Raw genomic sequence first — 16409 nt, forward strand, 5'->3', positions numbered from 1 at the left:
CCCCGCCCAGGGCCATCTGGTCCTTGGGCTCCATGGGATGAGGGTACCGCTTCAGAAAGCAAGTTTTTACCAGTGAAAAATTAACTTTCCAGATCATTCAGATCCAAACAAACATTTTCTCAAATGACTTTCTAATCTTGTTTTCCTCAGTTTTTCTTTAGTGTTGATTTCAGGTCCTGGAGAAAAAACAGTCTTTCCCAGGGAATCCTGACCAGCACTTTTGTTTTGGTGCATTCGGGGATTTCTCTTAAAAGGTCACAGAGTGCTTATTCACACCTCATCCCATTCAATTCCCATGACAACCCCATGAGGGAGGGGTACTTTGAGATGAGGACCCTAAGATTCCAAAAGAATGTGAACACAGCCGTGACTGACTGTTTCCAGGCCCTCTTACTCCGAGTCCAAGGTTCCTTCCACCACGGCACACAAGAATCAGGCATCTCAGTGAAATTTGTTGGCCTTTCCAGACCTTATTTTGGGACCCTCAACGTCACAGGGATGTTGATTTTGATCCCAAGAGTTGCTTCCACAGCCCGGAGTTGGTAATGGAGGAAAATAGTGCACCTTACTGTCAGCTCCAGAATAAAAGATGCATTTCCCACTAGTTTGTGACCTGGATTGACAAACGCTTGCTGAGGGCTTAGAGCCTGGTGTTAAAGAGGCTGAAACCCTGGCCTCTGTGTCTGCAGGAGCCTGTTGGGTTCAGCCAGACCATCCTGGGCTCTCAGGCCCAGAAGAGAGAGAAGAATATATGGAGGGCTCAGTGCAAATCTGCCTCTACTGCTGGCACACAGCACAGAGGCCATGCCCACCACTGCTGTGCACAGAAGCATCCGTCAGCTAAAGAAGAGTAGTGTTACAGTTCCAGCACAAGTTCTCTTTCCTCATATGATTTTAAAAAGCATAACTGCATGCGTTTGGAGGATGGAGCATTTTTCAACAATATCATTTTCATGTCTTAAAATCCACAGTTAGAGTTGAGAAAATTGAGATGCACAGAAGTATCTTATCCAGTGCTGCACAGCTAGTTACAGATGGGCCAAGACTAGAAACAAGGGCTTTCTACTGGCCATTCAGCATTTGTTCAACTGCCTAATGCTTCAGGGGAGTATTCTGATGATATATTTTTAAAGTGCCTTTTACTTTTTTTCTCTTTCCATTATGATGGCAAAAACTCTTATCTTTTCCTTTATATGTTATGAATATGGCTCTGTATTTTTTTTTATGACAAGCACATATTTTTTTAATGACAAGTACATATTCAGAGTATAGAACCACTTACTAGAAGAATAATGTCTTTATTGTTTGTATTGGACCCGATTAGCCTGTTGTGTTTTTTGAAAACATAGAGCATATTCCATGTAATCAAAATATCTTGCAAAGTTTCTGTTCAAAGTTTCAGTTCAATCCGATACTAGTGAGAACCAAGTTACAGCACAGGATGCCAAAAAACCAAAGATTTGGAAACAAGTTTTATGAATCCTACTCTTCAAATATTAATGTAGGTGATAAGTAAATTGATAGTCTACCAGAAGGTGAAAAGTGATCAGGGAAAGTGAACGGGCAGTCCCAGGAATCCGTCATGTGGGCAGGGGGTGGTGGCGGGCAGGGGACCGGCTGCGATGTTAATAAGCAGATCAGGGAAGGCATTGGATCCGACATATCAGCAATGATTAGAATGAGAGATAGAGTTGATCACGCAGTTGGCTGGGAGAACGCCGCCCCAAGTAGAGAGGGGAACTGGAGCGAAGGCCTGAAGTGGACACTTGGGCCTGTCGTTCAGAAACCAGCAGGGAAAGGGGGTGGCTGGTATAGAGTGAGGGGTGGGGGCAGGGAGGTGAACTTACAGAGGTAAGTCTCGGAGACCACGCACCATATAAGGCCCTGTGAGTTGCTGTGATAACTTTGAATTGAGAAATAAAATGAATAGCCCCCAATTAGACACACCGTTTTTTTTTTTTGAAGTATAGTTGATTTACAATGTTGTGTTAATTTCTGCTGTATAGCAAAGTGATTCATTACGCACACATGTATATACATTTTTTTGATACTCTTTTCCCCTGTGGTTTATCATTGGATACTGAATATAGTTCTCTGTGCTATACAGTAGGACCTTGTTTATCCTCTCTCTATATAATAGCTTGCATCCGCTAACCTCCCATTCCATCCTCCCCCACCTCCTTCCCTTTTGGCAACTACCAGTTTGTTCTCTACGTCTGTGAGTCTGTTTCTTTTTCACAGATAGGTTCATTTGTGTCAAATTTTAAATAACACATAAGTGGTTATCATATGGCATTTGTCTTTCTCTTTCTGACTTCACTTAGTTTGATAATTTCTAGTTCTATCCATGTTGCAGCAAATGGCATTATTTCATTCTTTTTATGGCTGATTCGGAGAAGGCAATGGCAGCCCACTCCAGTGCTCTTGCCTGGAAAATCCCATGGATGGAGGAGCCTGGTGGGCTGCAGTCCATGGGGTCGATAGGAGTCGGCCACAACTGAGCGACTTCACTTTCACTTTTGACTTTGATGCATTGGAGAAGGAAATGGCAACTCACTCCAGTGTTCTTGCCTGGAGAATCCCAGGGACGGTGGGCTGCCATCTATGGGGTCGCACAGAGTCGGACACGGCTGAAGCGACTTAGCAGCAGCAGCAGCAGTATTCTACTGTCTAGATGTACCACATCTTCTTTATCCATTTCTCTGTCGATGGACATTCAGGTTGTATCCATGTTTCGGCTGTTGTGAATAGTGCTGCTATGAACGTAGGGGTGCATGGATCTTTTTGGATTAGAGTTTTGTCCGGATATGTGCTCAGGAGTGGGATTGCTGAATCGTATGGTAATACTATTTTTAGTTTTCTGAGGAACCTCCATGGTGTTTCCCACTGTGGATGCACTAACTTACCAACCAACGCTCCCACCAACACTAGAACGGTTCCCTTTTCTCCAACACCCTCTCCAGCATTTGTGATTTGTAGACTTTTTAATGATGGCCATTCTGACTAATGTGACGTAGTACCTCACTGTAGTTTTGATTTGCAATTCTCTAATAATTAGCGATTCCTTAGTGGGTCAGTCAGTAAAGAATCCACCTGCAATGCAGGAGACCTTGTTTTGACCCCTGGGTTGGGAAGATTTCTTGGAGAAGGAAATGGCAACCCTCTCCAGTGTTCTTTCCTGGGAAATCCCATGGACAGAGGAGCCTGGTGGGCTGTAGTCCATGGGATCACAAAGAGTCGGACTCAACTTAGCGTCTAAACCACCACTCACAATAATTATTAATGTTGTGCATCTTATCATGTGCCTATTGGCCTTTTGTATTTCTTCTGTGGAGAAATGTGTATTTAGGTCTTCTGCTCATTTTTCAATTTGGTTGTTTGTTTTTCTGTTGTTGAGTTGTATGAGGTGTTTGTATATTTTGGAGATTAAGCCCTGTCACAAACTGTACACATCTTAATCAGTGATTCTTCCTCTTGAATATCCTCTAGAAAGCTGAGTTTCCCTCCCAGCAGGTGATACATCATCTCACAAGCCCACAGACACCCTCAGCAATTCTCTCCCTTTTTTCTGGGAGTCCAGACTCCTCCCTCCTGCTCTAGACTTATATCTGTCTGAAACCTTGGTTCTTGTTCTGAAGTCTCACAAGCCTCCCCACACTCAAAGTTTCCAGGGGATTTGATTGAAAATAGGGTCTTTGGGGGAGAGAGAGAGAGAGAAAGAGAGAAAGAGACCTTAAAGTTGTGCAGTGAACAACCTACCCAACTGTACATGGATGTTCCAATATTCTTCAGTGCTCCCACCAACTGCTGGCTGGCTATGTCATTTCTCTGGGTGGTATAATGTCTTCACATTTGTCCTTTCATCCCAACATCCAGCAAGGTCTTTGAGAACAAGATAAGATCAGAGTTCCATTTCTGTCCCTGGAATTCAGAAGAGTGGCTGAATTAGTTGTTGTTGTTCAGTTGCTAAGTTGTGTCTGACTCTTTGTGACCCCATGGACTGCAGCACACCAGGCTTCCCTGTCTGTCATTATCTCCTGAAGTTTGCTCAAACTTATGTCCATTGACTCAATAATGCCATCCAACCATGTCATCCCCTGTTGCCCCCTTCTCCCCCTGCCTTCAATGTTTCCCAGCATCAGGATCTTTTCCAATGAGTCAGCTCTTTATATCAGGTGGCCAAAGTATTGAAACTTCAGCTTTTTTTTTTAAAGCCCGTAAAATGTTGAAAGCTGGTAATGGAGACAAGTCTTGCATTTTTGGAGAGCCTTTATGATATGAGAGATTCCTGGGAAATTCCCTGCCTGGGATTCTACCCTCAGAGATTCACAGGGGCCCCCATTCCACACGTAAATCACCGTATCCTGAGAAGGGCCCATGTCAGATGAGCCTGGCTCATTCCTTGGCCGGGCCCCAGCAGGAGAGCCCTGGACTCCCCGAGAACAGCAGAGGGAGAACTGGGGAGCAAAGAGCAAGGAGGGCCCCAAAGACATGTGACTCCTTCAGATCCAGCTCCAGTCTGACCCCATTAGGAGACTGTTCTCTTGTTCAAAGGATGGTTTGTTTATTTGGAAGAAGCCAGTGTATTGCCTTTTTTTTTTTAATAGCTGAAACTTTTTATTCCCTCTCCTCGATCCCATTAGACCCTTGGAATAAAACTGCCCCCTTTCAGAGCCTGTCCTCATTTTGGCAAGCCTGGGTGGTCAGTTGTTTCACTCAAAGGACGGTGTTGTTTGTGTCTCGCTGGGGTGCAGGGCAGCTGTGAGGAGACCGGGTCCCCTCAGTGAGGCCCTGCCTGGGGGTGAGGGCCCAAGAAGGGAGTCAGGCGAGCCGAAGTGGGCAGGCAGGGCAACCACCCCAAGCAGCGTGTCGCTGCTCACACACAGAGTCATGGGCGCTGGCCCGAGACGGGTCCACTGGTGTCCCGACTTGATTCCAGACCCCAGTGCTCCAAAGCCCTTTGCTTTATCCAGTTGCCAAAAATAAGGCAGTTCTGCTCCTGGCTGTGGGCCTTGCAGAGCTGCTTAGCATTCAGCTGGGAGAGGGCGGGGTTTGGGGGCTGAAATATTATCATCTGTGATGCCAGGTGGTTGGGAAGAAACTGGAAATAAGCACAGGGACCATAGGGTTCCTGAAGGTCAGTTATGAGGAGCCTCTCTTTCCTTGGATGCAGGGACGGGGCCTAGGTCTAGTGATGGGTTAGGGGTCCAGCCTAGTGTAGAAGCCAGGCCTCCTGACTCCATACCTGTCTGGTTGGCTCACTTGGACCTTATGTTTTACTTCCTGGATGGTAAAAAGAGAAGAGGAGTGGGCCAAGTTCCATGGTTTTTGAGCAAAATCATTTCATCTGATGCATCTTTACAAAGACATAACTGTTATAACAATTTTTTTTCAAATACTCAAGCATCTTAGAGCTATTTTCCATATTTTCTGAAAACAGATTTTTCTAAAAGCTTCTACTTCTCTCCAAAAAATCTTCACTTATTTATCAGAAAATGATTTTACAATAAATTATTGCTAGAATGGGTACAAATTCAGCGTATAGCAGCCATGCTATGAAAAGGCAGTTCTCTGGGGCTCGTTTCCCTCTGTCCAGAGCCAGGCACTCGGCTCAGCACTGCAGAGGTGGCTGCATCCTTTCTTGGTTTTAGGCTCGGGAGGTGGGGCGGGTGGATCTGAGTCCAGGCACACGTGGACACGCGCCAGGGCTTAAGACTTTTGTCCGGCGGGAGTCCAGGCTGCTTTATTTCCAGGGCAAGGAAATACCTGGCACCCAGAATGCAGTTAAAGAGAATGAATGTCTGCTAATGAAGAGCAACTGTTGTGATTTACAAGCGAGGGAGAGCGTCTTGTTCCCTAGAAGCCACTCCCTTCTCCAGTCCCCAGATTTCCCTGAAAACAGCTGCCATTTCCACTCTGTCAGTTATACGTGTGTGATTTTTTTTTTTTTTTTTGGCTTGTTGTTTCCCTAAAACCTGGCCTATGAAAGGTTCATGGTGAACACTTCTGCAGAGATACCACTTGGCATTTTCAGACAACAACAACAAAAATGTCCAATTGAACTCTTTACCCAGATTTCCTGCAACTTCACCAGATGACCCTTCCCTAGGTGATCCGCCATTTGTAGAGCAGAAAGAGAGGGAAAGGCATTTTCCCAGGGAGAGAACTGCCTCTGTGATGCTGTTTATTCGTCTTGGCTGTAAAGCGTGGAAAGTAATGCATGTTTAAAAGAAAAGATGTGTAATTTACAGCTTCTTAATTCATAAAGAATTCAGTGAATCATGTTGGATTCTGGAGAAGCCTGATCACAGGCCAGCATCAGCAAAGGTTTTCAGAAAGCTATGCGTTTTAATCCGCTTGAAAGCTTTGGACTCTGAGCACCCTTAGCTTTGGAAGTGTATCTATGAAATACTTGATTCTGGAAATTTCCACTCAGTCCTGACTGGCTGAGGCTGTCCTGGGAATGAAACCTCAGGCTGTCCCTTCATCTCTCAAGCATCATTCTTCTTAAAGGAAGAAAACGAATAAGGGATTTGGATCATCTGCTTTTTACGTATTTCAGTAAATATCTGTATTTTCCAAAGCTTCGAAGGTAAGAAAGTCATGCTCTTTGTCTCCATCTAGTTTAGATTTGGCCAATGACTACAGGCTGAGTAAGCGGCCCAGGACATGGTGTACTTAGCTTCTGTTCTCTGCTGCCCCAGCTGGGTGACAAGCCAATGGATTTAGCCTCCGCAAACATTACTCTTCTCATCTGTACAATGGGAACATATTACCTTGTCTGTTTCACAGGCTTCTCAAGAAAATAAACTGAACATTCTACACAGAAGTGTCCTGAGAGCTAAAACTTTCCAAAACATATTTTGGAATTAATGTTTTCACACCCCTGGCTCTGTCAGTGGCTCCTGGAGACCACTCATTTCCTATAAATCAGGGCGAATGGGGGTGTTTATCTCCTCTGGGGAGCCAGCGGCTACTGCTGCTCTCCTGTGGCTCAGGGTACCCTGGGCCGTGTCCTGAACCATCAGGTCCTCTTCTGCTGAGCCTCTCAGATGGCCCCACTAGACCCCTTCTCCTGGGAATCTGTTTCTAAGGAAACTGCTTCTCTGTGTTCCCAACAGCTGGAGATGTGTTTTGATCCCAGCCTCCTGGCACCCATTTGTCCCACGTTTATTTACTTGGAAATCTAAGCTGGTGTAGGCAAGTGCTTGTAAAGTCCCCAAAGTGGTTCGTTCTCACCCTGGAGGGTGGGGAGGAGAGGTGTGCAGGGCCACAGGCTCTGCCACACTGAGCCACACAGAGGACGAAGGTGCTACCCCGGAGAGAGATGTCTCTGACATCTCCAGAGGTGTGTTGAAAGCAGGGATCGCAAGTGTTTAGAAAACCAAAGACGAGCTCTGTGGTTTAGCAATACCTGGAGCATCCCTGAGACTCAACCCACCACCTGTTTCTTGGAAGAGGACCACAGTTTAAAGACCAAAGATGCCTTTAGAGAATGAGAATAGCACAGATCTGACCAGCAGCAAGACAATGGGATCTCAGTCTGTACCCACAGGACATGGATTCTCTCAGCCACCCAAATGAACAAGGAAATGAGTCTTCCTCTCAAGCCTCTGAAAAGGAATCAGCTTTTCCAACACCATGAGGTTAGCCCAGTGGGACCTGTGTCCAGACTTCTGACCTACAGAACTGGAAGATCAGAAATGTTGGTTCACATTTCTCCCCCTTCTTTTCCTATCTCATTTCTCTAACCCAGCTGAAAAGGGTTCTCCACTTTTAAGGACTTCTGTGAATCCATTGGGCTCATCCAGACAGTCTAGAATCTTCTCCACATCTCAAGGACTATAACCTTAATCACATCTGCAGAATCATTTTTTGCTGTATAAGGTGCCATATTCACAGGTCCCAGGGATTAAGGTGTGGACATCTTTGGGGTCTATTATTCTGCCCACCACAGTGTCACTGTGACTGTGGGGACTGAGGAAACTGTGGAGGGGTTGTGAGCATGACAGGCATTTTGAAACTTGGCTTGTTCCGGCCACTGGTGGGACATCTGCTCTCCACTGTGGCATGCTGTCATGCAGTGACACCAAGCTAGGGCTTCCCTGTCTCTGGTCTGCAGAACCAAGGGGCCAATCATACATTTTATTTTTACTTCTCCTAGTGACTCATCCATCCATCCATCCATCCACTCATTCATCATTCATTCATTTATTAATGATTTAGTGCTTTCTGTGTGACAAGAATAATAATCAGAACTGGAAATAAAATGCTGAGCAAAAACAGACCCCATGTCTGTCCTCATAGAGCTCAAAGTCCTACAAGGGAGGCAGGTATTAACTCCCAAACCACACAAATTCATGTGAAATGTAACTGGCTCACATTTGACAACACAGAGAAGTGTGCCACTGTCTGGGCATAGCTGGCAAGTCTAGAGGTCAGAGGAGTGATGGTTGAACTAAGATGTGAAGGGAAAGAGAAGAAGGAGGAACATCTGGACATGGGGAATAGCACATGCAAAGGTCCTGCGGCAGAAGGGAACAAAGTGAGCACAGGGGAAGAACCAGGGAGGCCAGAGCAGGGTGAACTGAGGGAGAAAGGAAAGAGCTGAATCCTGCAGTGTGGGCAGGCAGACGTTGGACCCCACAGAACTTCCCAGGGCCTGTTCAAGAGGACTGGGGAGACTCTAAAGGATTTAAAGCAGGCCTGGGGGGGTGAGGGTGGGGAAGCATGGGATCCTAAGATTTACATTTCGGAAAAAAAATGACGTTAACTTCAATATACAGTGTACAGAAGGGCTCCAGTTAATCTGAGGTTGCTGCAGTGATCAAGTGGGAGATAAACAGTCAAGGAGCAAGTATTTACAGAGCGAGAACCATGCATAAGGAGCAGCTCTAGGGTAGGGGCAGGGATGGTGATAGGGGAGCATTTACGGTGGGGAGCACCTCACTGTCCTTCCATTTACTGACTGCCTGGTTGGCAACAGAAAACCCAAACTTGACAAACTGTCATTGGCTAGGGCATGATTAATTAGCAAAAGAATGCTACAGACAATTCAGCCTGAGAATTCAGGAGGGGAAAGAAATCAGTGAGCTGGGCTCACTGGGGGAAGCTTCCTAGACAAGGTGGGAGCTCAGATCTGGGGACAGATTCAGATTCAGGCAGGGGTAAGGGTCAGGAGGACTGCAGGAGCAGAGCGTTTGTGCCAAAGCCCGAGAGCCTGAGGCTTGTGCTGTGGTCAGCCGCCCAACTTGGCTGGAGCAGCGGGTTTCGAGTTTAGGGTTTAGCTTTGGGACTGAGAAGTGATTCACCAGATGTCCCCGAGGAGGCTGCCAAATCAAGTTTGCCTGACCTGCTTGCTCAATGGAAGCTCCCATCAGGAGCACCAAACCCGAGCTACCAGAGCACAGCCAGGTGCATCCCGCTGGCCACCTGTCAGCTGAGCTCATCTGCTCCAGACCCCCGCCCCTCACTGAGTCAGCCACCAGCTGCAGCTGCCCCCTCACTGGGGGCTCAGGCCTGCACCCCTGCTGGGACGAGTGGCTTAGATTTATGAAGGTGGTGGCTTTCAGCCTGACGGCTCACTGGAATCATCTGGGAGACTTTTAAAACTCCTGTTGCCTGGGTCCCACACCCAAAGATTCTGGTTTAATCGGTCAAGGGTGCAGGCTGGGCTCTGGGATTTTTCAAAAGCCCCGGAAGTGATGTAACATGTAGCTAAGGCTGAAAAATAATTACTGAGAAATAAGTGCACATCCATTCTTGGCTGTATTAGCAGAAGTTAGTTTTACTGGCAGATGCACCTCCTGAATATTTTTTAGAAGCTTACTTTCTGTATCCGTTGCATTTAGAAAAAGCTCTATTTACCTTCCCCTCGGGAATTTTTTTATTTGTTGGACTTTTAGTTGGTATGTGCAAATATATGACTCTAAAGGAGTTTGATGGCATAGTGTTAGATATGTTGTATTTATGTATACTCTGTATGGGTCTTAAGTCAGGCTTTCTTTTAAATTGAACTAATTAACATTTATTATATAGAAACCAAAGAATATATTATACTATACATTTAAGATCTCACTTCAGGAAGCATGCTTTAGACAAGAAAACAGAGAATAAGTTCTTTGATGAACAAAGTATTTTAACATGAGAACATCTTTTTGTTTGGTCAGTGGAGTCATTTGGAATCCATTACCATTTTTCTAAAGAGATATGTGTCACTCTTCATATGCAGGCCAGTTTGCATATTTTAACATAAATATACATGTTAAATTTAAAGATGTGGGTGAATAGGGCTACACTTTAAATGCAGTCAGGAAATGTTCTTTAAAATACTGTTCTTTAAAATGCAGCCAGGGAGCTTGCTACTCAAAGAAGTTATGGGGTGAAGGTTTATATAAAGTGAAGAACTAATGACAGTTTATCAGTGTTGGAATTTTGAATTTCATACCCTAATACTTGTTTTTCAGAACCTGGCACACCTTTGTAGTTGTCCTCAATTTGCTTTGCCAAATTGTAATATTTTTTCCTACCAAACTGTTTTACATACACAGCATAAATTCCCCAAAGGCAGAATGACCTCTAAATGTGTTCTTAAAAATATTTTGCAAAATCTGAAGACAGACAGGAAAAGTAAGTGTAAAACATCTAAGAGATTTATTGGAATCTCGGCTTGAATTCTAATTGCAAGTACTTATGAAAATGTCCATATTAACATGAAATAGCTGGCAGTTTTTCTAAAAAATGTAAATTGAATTAGTGTGTAATTGGAGAAACGCTTGCTTCACTCAGGGTCTCTCAAAAGAAGTCTTAAAATCTGTTAGCTGCAGCAGCCTTGCCCTCTAATGGCTGGAAATTGAAGGACAAGGAGAAATACTTGTGACTGCAAGGAGGGCAGAAGCTAAGCAGAGGGAATGGCAGACTATATGGCACCATGTCGGAAGACTCCTCCCGAAGCGAGGGGCACGGTGTAGACGTCAGGACCAGCATAGACTTAAAAAGAAGCAACTCAGTGGGTGCTGAGGGAAGGGAAGACAAAAGCATGCTAAGTGCCTTGGAGCTTCTGGGCCATCTTCAGTAGAAACGGTTCTATAGATGCCTGACGTCCTGAAATGCAACTCAGAGGTTAAACTCACCTCATAATATTAAAACATTGAGAAGCCTGAAAAAGTTATAGAATAAATAGTCAAGCCTGGAAATTGCGATAGTCTTGGCTTAATAAGTTTTGCAGAGCACACTTAACAATCCACTTTAGTTCCCTTTTATGATTGACTAATCAGTGTCTCAGGCAGGGTAGAAATGACATCAGTATGTGTGGTTTGTCAGGAGTAGAATAGGGAGTTTGATTTTATCCCACGTGACATTTCCATTATCTAGGAATGAATGAGCCAGGTGGGGGATCCACTGGCTGTAATGTCATGCGACCTCTAGGCACAGACCACTTTTTCTCTGACCCTAAATCCATGCAGATATTCCTGAATAAATGAAAGAATTTAAACCAAATCCTGCTTGATTTGAAGACAGAGCTTTTTAAAAAGTGGCTCCAACTCCGTGTTTCAAATTACAAGGAAAAAATACTATGGAATTGTATCAACATTCAGCTAGATGTTTCTATACTCATTTTTTTTTTTTTTGCACTGAAGAGGAAGGTTATACCACTATGACTTTTTAATGATACCGCTGCCCCTTCACCACTCTGCAGAGTTTTAAACACTCACTGCTAGTTTTTAAAGTAAACTAACCTCTTGGATGAGACTTGTTAAGAAAACCAGCAGATGTATAAAAGAAATTATCAAGTTCAATAAGAGGTGGTGGAAACTTTGTTGACAATGAAATCTCACTATGATTATAGCATTCCATATATGACCCACTACTATTGAGTAGAAAGCTGTGAGATTAAGAAAAGTGATCTAAACAGAAGCAATAGGGAGTTCCCTGGTGGCCTCGTGGTTAGGATGTCTGGACTTTCACTACCATGATGCAGGTTCAGACCCTGCTTGGGGAACTGAGATACCTCAAGCCACCTAGTGTGGCCAAAAAAAATGCCAAAACAAAACATAAGATTAGCCTCAGTCAACCCTAATTACTGCTAATCTTTATTTCTCCAGGAAATTATTACTCGGTGTGAATTATATTTATTTTTTACTGGCTAATATAAATAGTGCATATTACTTGCTAATATATATTGCTTCTAAAGCCTTCAAAGTGTTTCACATTTGTATATGTCTGATATGTTTAACTAAAATGTAATTCTTGTAGATGGTATGACATGATCTCCTCTTTTTAATCTCAGCACCCTTCACAGCAACCTGGCAGACACGCAGCCCAACTTTCAGTATACACTTACTAACGGATCCAAATGTGGACAGAGCACCAGTGTTTCTCTCTTCTCTCCACTTGCATGTGCAACTTAAATATATATTGAACACCTACAAGGTATCAGGCCCTGTGATAGGAATAGCCGTGGCAAGATGAACATCCACTCCTACTTTCTGCCTCTACCACATACAAAGAAACCCATCTCCTCTTATATTCTCTTATTAGTGAGTGATACCCCTCTGGGTTCAAGAAACTCAGGAGTCATCCCTGCCTGCTTTCTCTCCCCAAACCCCTCAACCCATATGCAGTTAGCCACCAACTTAACCTGGAATCCTCCTGAAAGCAGATCCTGAGACAAGGATTTGGGTGAAGGTTGTTAGAATTCAGACAGGGATCCCATCAAATTCCAGGAGACAGTGGAGGACAGAGTCTAAGTCTCAGCAGAGTCTAAGTTTGCTAAGCAAAGTCTCAGTCTGCTAAGACTGTCAGTTCTTCCTTCTTGACTTCGCTCAGATCATTCCCCATCATTAACGAAGTCCTCCTCATGTTCTACCCAAATGTCTACAATGGCCTCATAGCTGGGCAGCCTGGCTCCAAGTCACCTGCCAACCCACAGTCACAGTGTCTACTGTGCCCATCTGACGTCAAGCTTCCCCTAAAACTCTTTTGTGTCTTTCTTCTCCCTAGGCATAATGTTAGCCATTGATATTGTTGTATTATCATAATTATTTAGTCGAAAAGCATCATGACTACTTGTAAATCTACAATTATCTCAATAAAAAAACGTCAATGAAAAAAAGCATCACAAACCAAGAGACAAAGGATAGGTTAACCAATGAATAACACAGGGAAAATGGAAGTGAGAATAAGCCAGTTTTGGAAACAGGATGTGAGAAGCATGGTTTTATTACCATCTGTTTCATTTAGGAAACCAATAAGACTGGAAGGATAGGGTTAAATTATTCAAAGTTTTGAAAGCTGCAGAAAGGACTTGAGAAGTCATCACAGAAGGCAGGACTCACCAAGCTTCTTGAGCCAGGAATTAAATAACATGATGTGAAATGCTGCTTCTAAGTTGTGTGTTAAACTTAGAAAGATCTTCTCTTTGAAGCTGTTAAAAGAATTCTCCATGATGTCTTCCAGGGTTTCGGTTGTAATTCTTATTGTTTAATTTAAAATCTTTGGCCCATCTCAAATTTATCCTGCTATCAAATGTAACATATCAGTTCAAAATCTCTTTTTCCCCAGATGGTTAACAGATGATCTCAACAACATTTATTTAATAGTTCGTTTTTTCACACTAGCTTAAAGTGACATGTTTACAATATATAATAAATTTTTATTTTAGGAGAGATCAGTATTTTGCTTTTTATTTTGTTCCGTTGGTCTCTGTCTTTAAGTATAGTAACACACAATTTCATACTGTACGTGTGTATATGTGCTTGTGTGTAAACTAGCATGTTTATAGTGTGTAAACTATACATCTTATTATATAATACACAATAATATGACTAATATAATTAATGTTATCTACAATAGCTATTATATGATAAATATTTTATTATTTGATAACATCTAATCGCTTCTCATTAACCTTTTCCCCAAATGTCCTAGCTCTTTTGTCTTTGTGGATTTGTCTATAGAAACTCTAAAATCAGCTCGTTCAGCTCCCTTCTCCCCACATATATCCTCAGAAAACCTTATCATCATTTATCGGGTTTACATTAAGTTTTAAACTAACAAAGGGAGAATTCACATCTTTATGTTGAGTCTTATTATGTGAGAATGTATTTTGCCTTTTCCGTTTGTTCAAACATCTGTTATATCCCTTGAGAGGGAGTGTTATATCCCTTGAGAGTGCTTTAAAGTTCTCTTCATTTAGATCTTGCACAGTTCTTTAGTTTATTTCTTGGTATTTTATCTTTGTTGTTGTTGTTGCTACTGTTGCATATTATCATTACTGCTATTAAAGTCTATGTATTATTTTGAACTCCACTAACTTGCTCAGTTCTCTTACTGTTGGTAGATAGATTTTCAGGAAATTCTTTCCAGTTTACCAGCTAACATTATATCCCCAGCTAACAATAATCATATTTTCTTTCTTTTTCTCAATTTTTATAAATCTTATCCAGTTGTTTTTGTTAGTATCTCTCAGATCAGATAATTGTGATAAGAATCAGTTTCTTATGGGTACCAAATAATTGAAGTAAAATTAAATCATTAATTGTCTACTTTTATTTATTTTTGTGTTTTTTCTACTAGGCCATAATTTTTAAGATCCAGACTTTTGGGGATTTCATTTCAGGCAGAATATAAGCAGCAGAAATCTCATGTCTAATGACAAAAAAAAATCAAGGAAAAAAGAGAGAATATTTCCTTAACCCTCCACCATCGCCTGCATATAACTTAGATCCCACTATTAACTTACCAACCCCTGAGTGACTGCCTTCTCAACAGCCTGTTTCACCCAGATTTGTGAAAGAAAGCCTCATACTCATGGTAAATTTAGTGTTGGAGTCCTTTCTGGAGGTCTCTGGGCTGGATATGATCTTGTTTCTTTCCCAACGGGCGTGGTTTTCCTGGCAGTCAGCTTCGCCGTGACCACATTTAATAAGTTATAATAAATGCAGAAAGAGTTCATCCTTCACAAGTTTGCAATACAAAAGAACGATGAAAAACAAGTAGCGGCTGAAGGTCGTACGAGGTTCACATTTTACTTTGCGTTAATATATGAATAAATGTGAAACTGAATGTTGCCAGGTTAAGATCAGCTTTGGCTGAGTCTGGCCCATCTCTGTCAACAAGGCCACATGTCAGTAGTCTTTTCTGACTTCCTGTGGGAATGCTACTAGAGGACCAGAAAGGCTTTTAAAAGGCCCCTGACCACAGCTGGCAGTTGGTAGGTGAGACATCTTTGCCTGGGATCCTGTACTGTGAGCAGTTTCCAGTTCATCCATTTAAATATAAATGTGGAAACAAGTAAGCCAGGATCCTTGAGAGGAGCCTTGACTGTGGACACGGGTGGGTGATGCTTCTTGTTGAAATTTTGAACTTGAGAAGCACTGTGGGGAACTTGAGTGATACTGTATCTCCTGCCGTGCTCACTCTTATCCTTGTGTGATCAGCAGGTTTGCTGATTAATTGTTGTGTCTCTTTCAGTTTGGGAAATTAAGTTGAAGTTAGCAAGTAAACCCCTCACTTGAATTGTTTTGACTTAAGTATGCACGTGAGACTTTGACTTTGTCATTTCCAGCTGTCCGCCTCATTAAATTCATATCACGAATATCATACACTGAAAGTGAAAGTTATTAGTTGCTGAGTCGGGTCCGACTCCTCACGACCCCATGGACTGTAGCCCTCAAGCTCCTGTGTCCATGGAATTCTCCAGGCAAGAATACTGCAGTGGGTTACCATTCCCTTCTCCAGGGGATCTTCCTAACCCAGGAATCAAACCCGGATCTCCTGCACTGCAGGCATATTCTTTACCATCTGAGCCACCAGAGAAGCTCTAATGTCATACATGAGGATGTGCCTTTTATCTTTGTGTGCAAACCCCAGATGTGACAACCTGAGTGACAAGGCTTTTGTCATGCTTCTTGTTTCCTCTGTCCTTTCCAAGCCTGACTGTCAGATATCCCAGCTCCTCATGGGCACATATCATCTTCCCTGCCTTGTATACATTCCACTTTTTGCTTCCCCGGAGTGCATCATGTAGGAAGGATTTAATCAAATGTACTGCGTATGGGCAGGAACTTAGCTGTCTTCTCACCAACATTTCTTCAGCACCTAAAAAGAAAGTTTTTCTTTGATTAAAAAGAACAGGGTCTGGCAAGTAGTAAGTGCGCAAAGATTATTTGTTGAATAAATGACTGAACGAGTATCTGACTGACTCACAGTTTGATAAATACATGATCATGTCCGTGTATTCGTTTCCCAGGTGGCACTGGTGGTAACGAATCTGCCTGTCAGTGTAAGAGACGCAAGAGACGTGGGTTCGATCCCTGGGTAGGGAAAATCCCCTGCAGTAGAAAATGGCAACCCATTTCTTCTCAAGTTTTTCCCTTCATATAAATGTGCACATCTGTATTTTATGT

At 43.1% G+C, this 16409-nt stretch overlaps 1 protein-coding gene across 3 annotated transcripts in view; it reads left to right on the top strand.

Annotated features, from left to right (window-relative positions):
- UST (uronyl 2-sulfotransferase) overlaps positions 1–16409 on the top strand; it is a 317796-nt gene that overhangs the window by 225053 nt on the left and 76334 nt on the right. The gene's annotated exons all lie outside the window — the stretch shown is intronic.

The sequence above is a fragment of the Bos javanicus genome, chromosome 9, assembly GCF_032452875.1.
Source record: "Bos javanicus breed banteng chromosome 9, ARS-OSU_banteng_1.0, whole genome shotgun sequence".
Classification (NCBI taxonomy): Eukaryota; Metazoa; Chordata; class Mammalia; order Artiodactyla; family Bovidae; genus Bos; species Bos javanicus.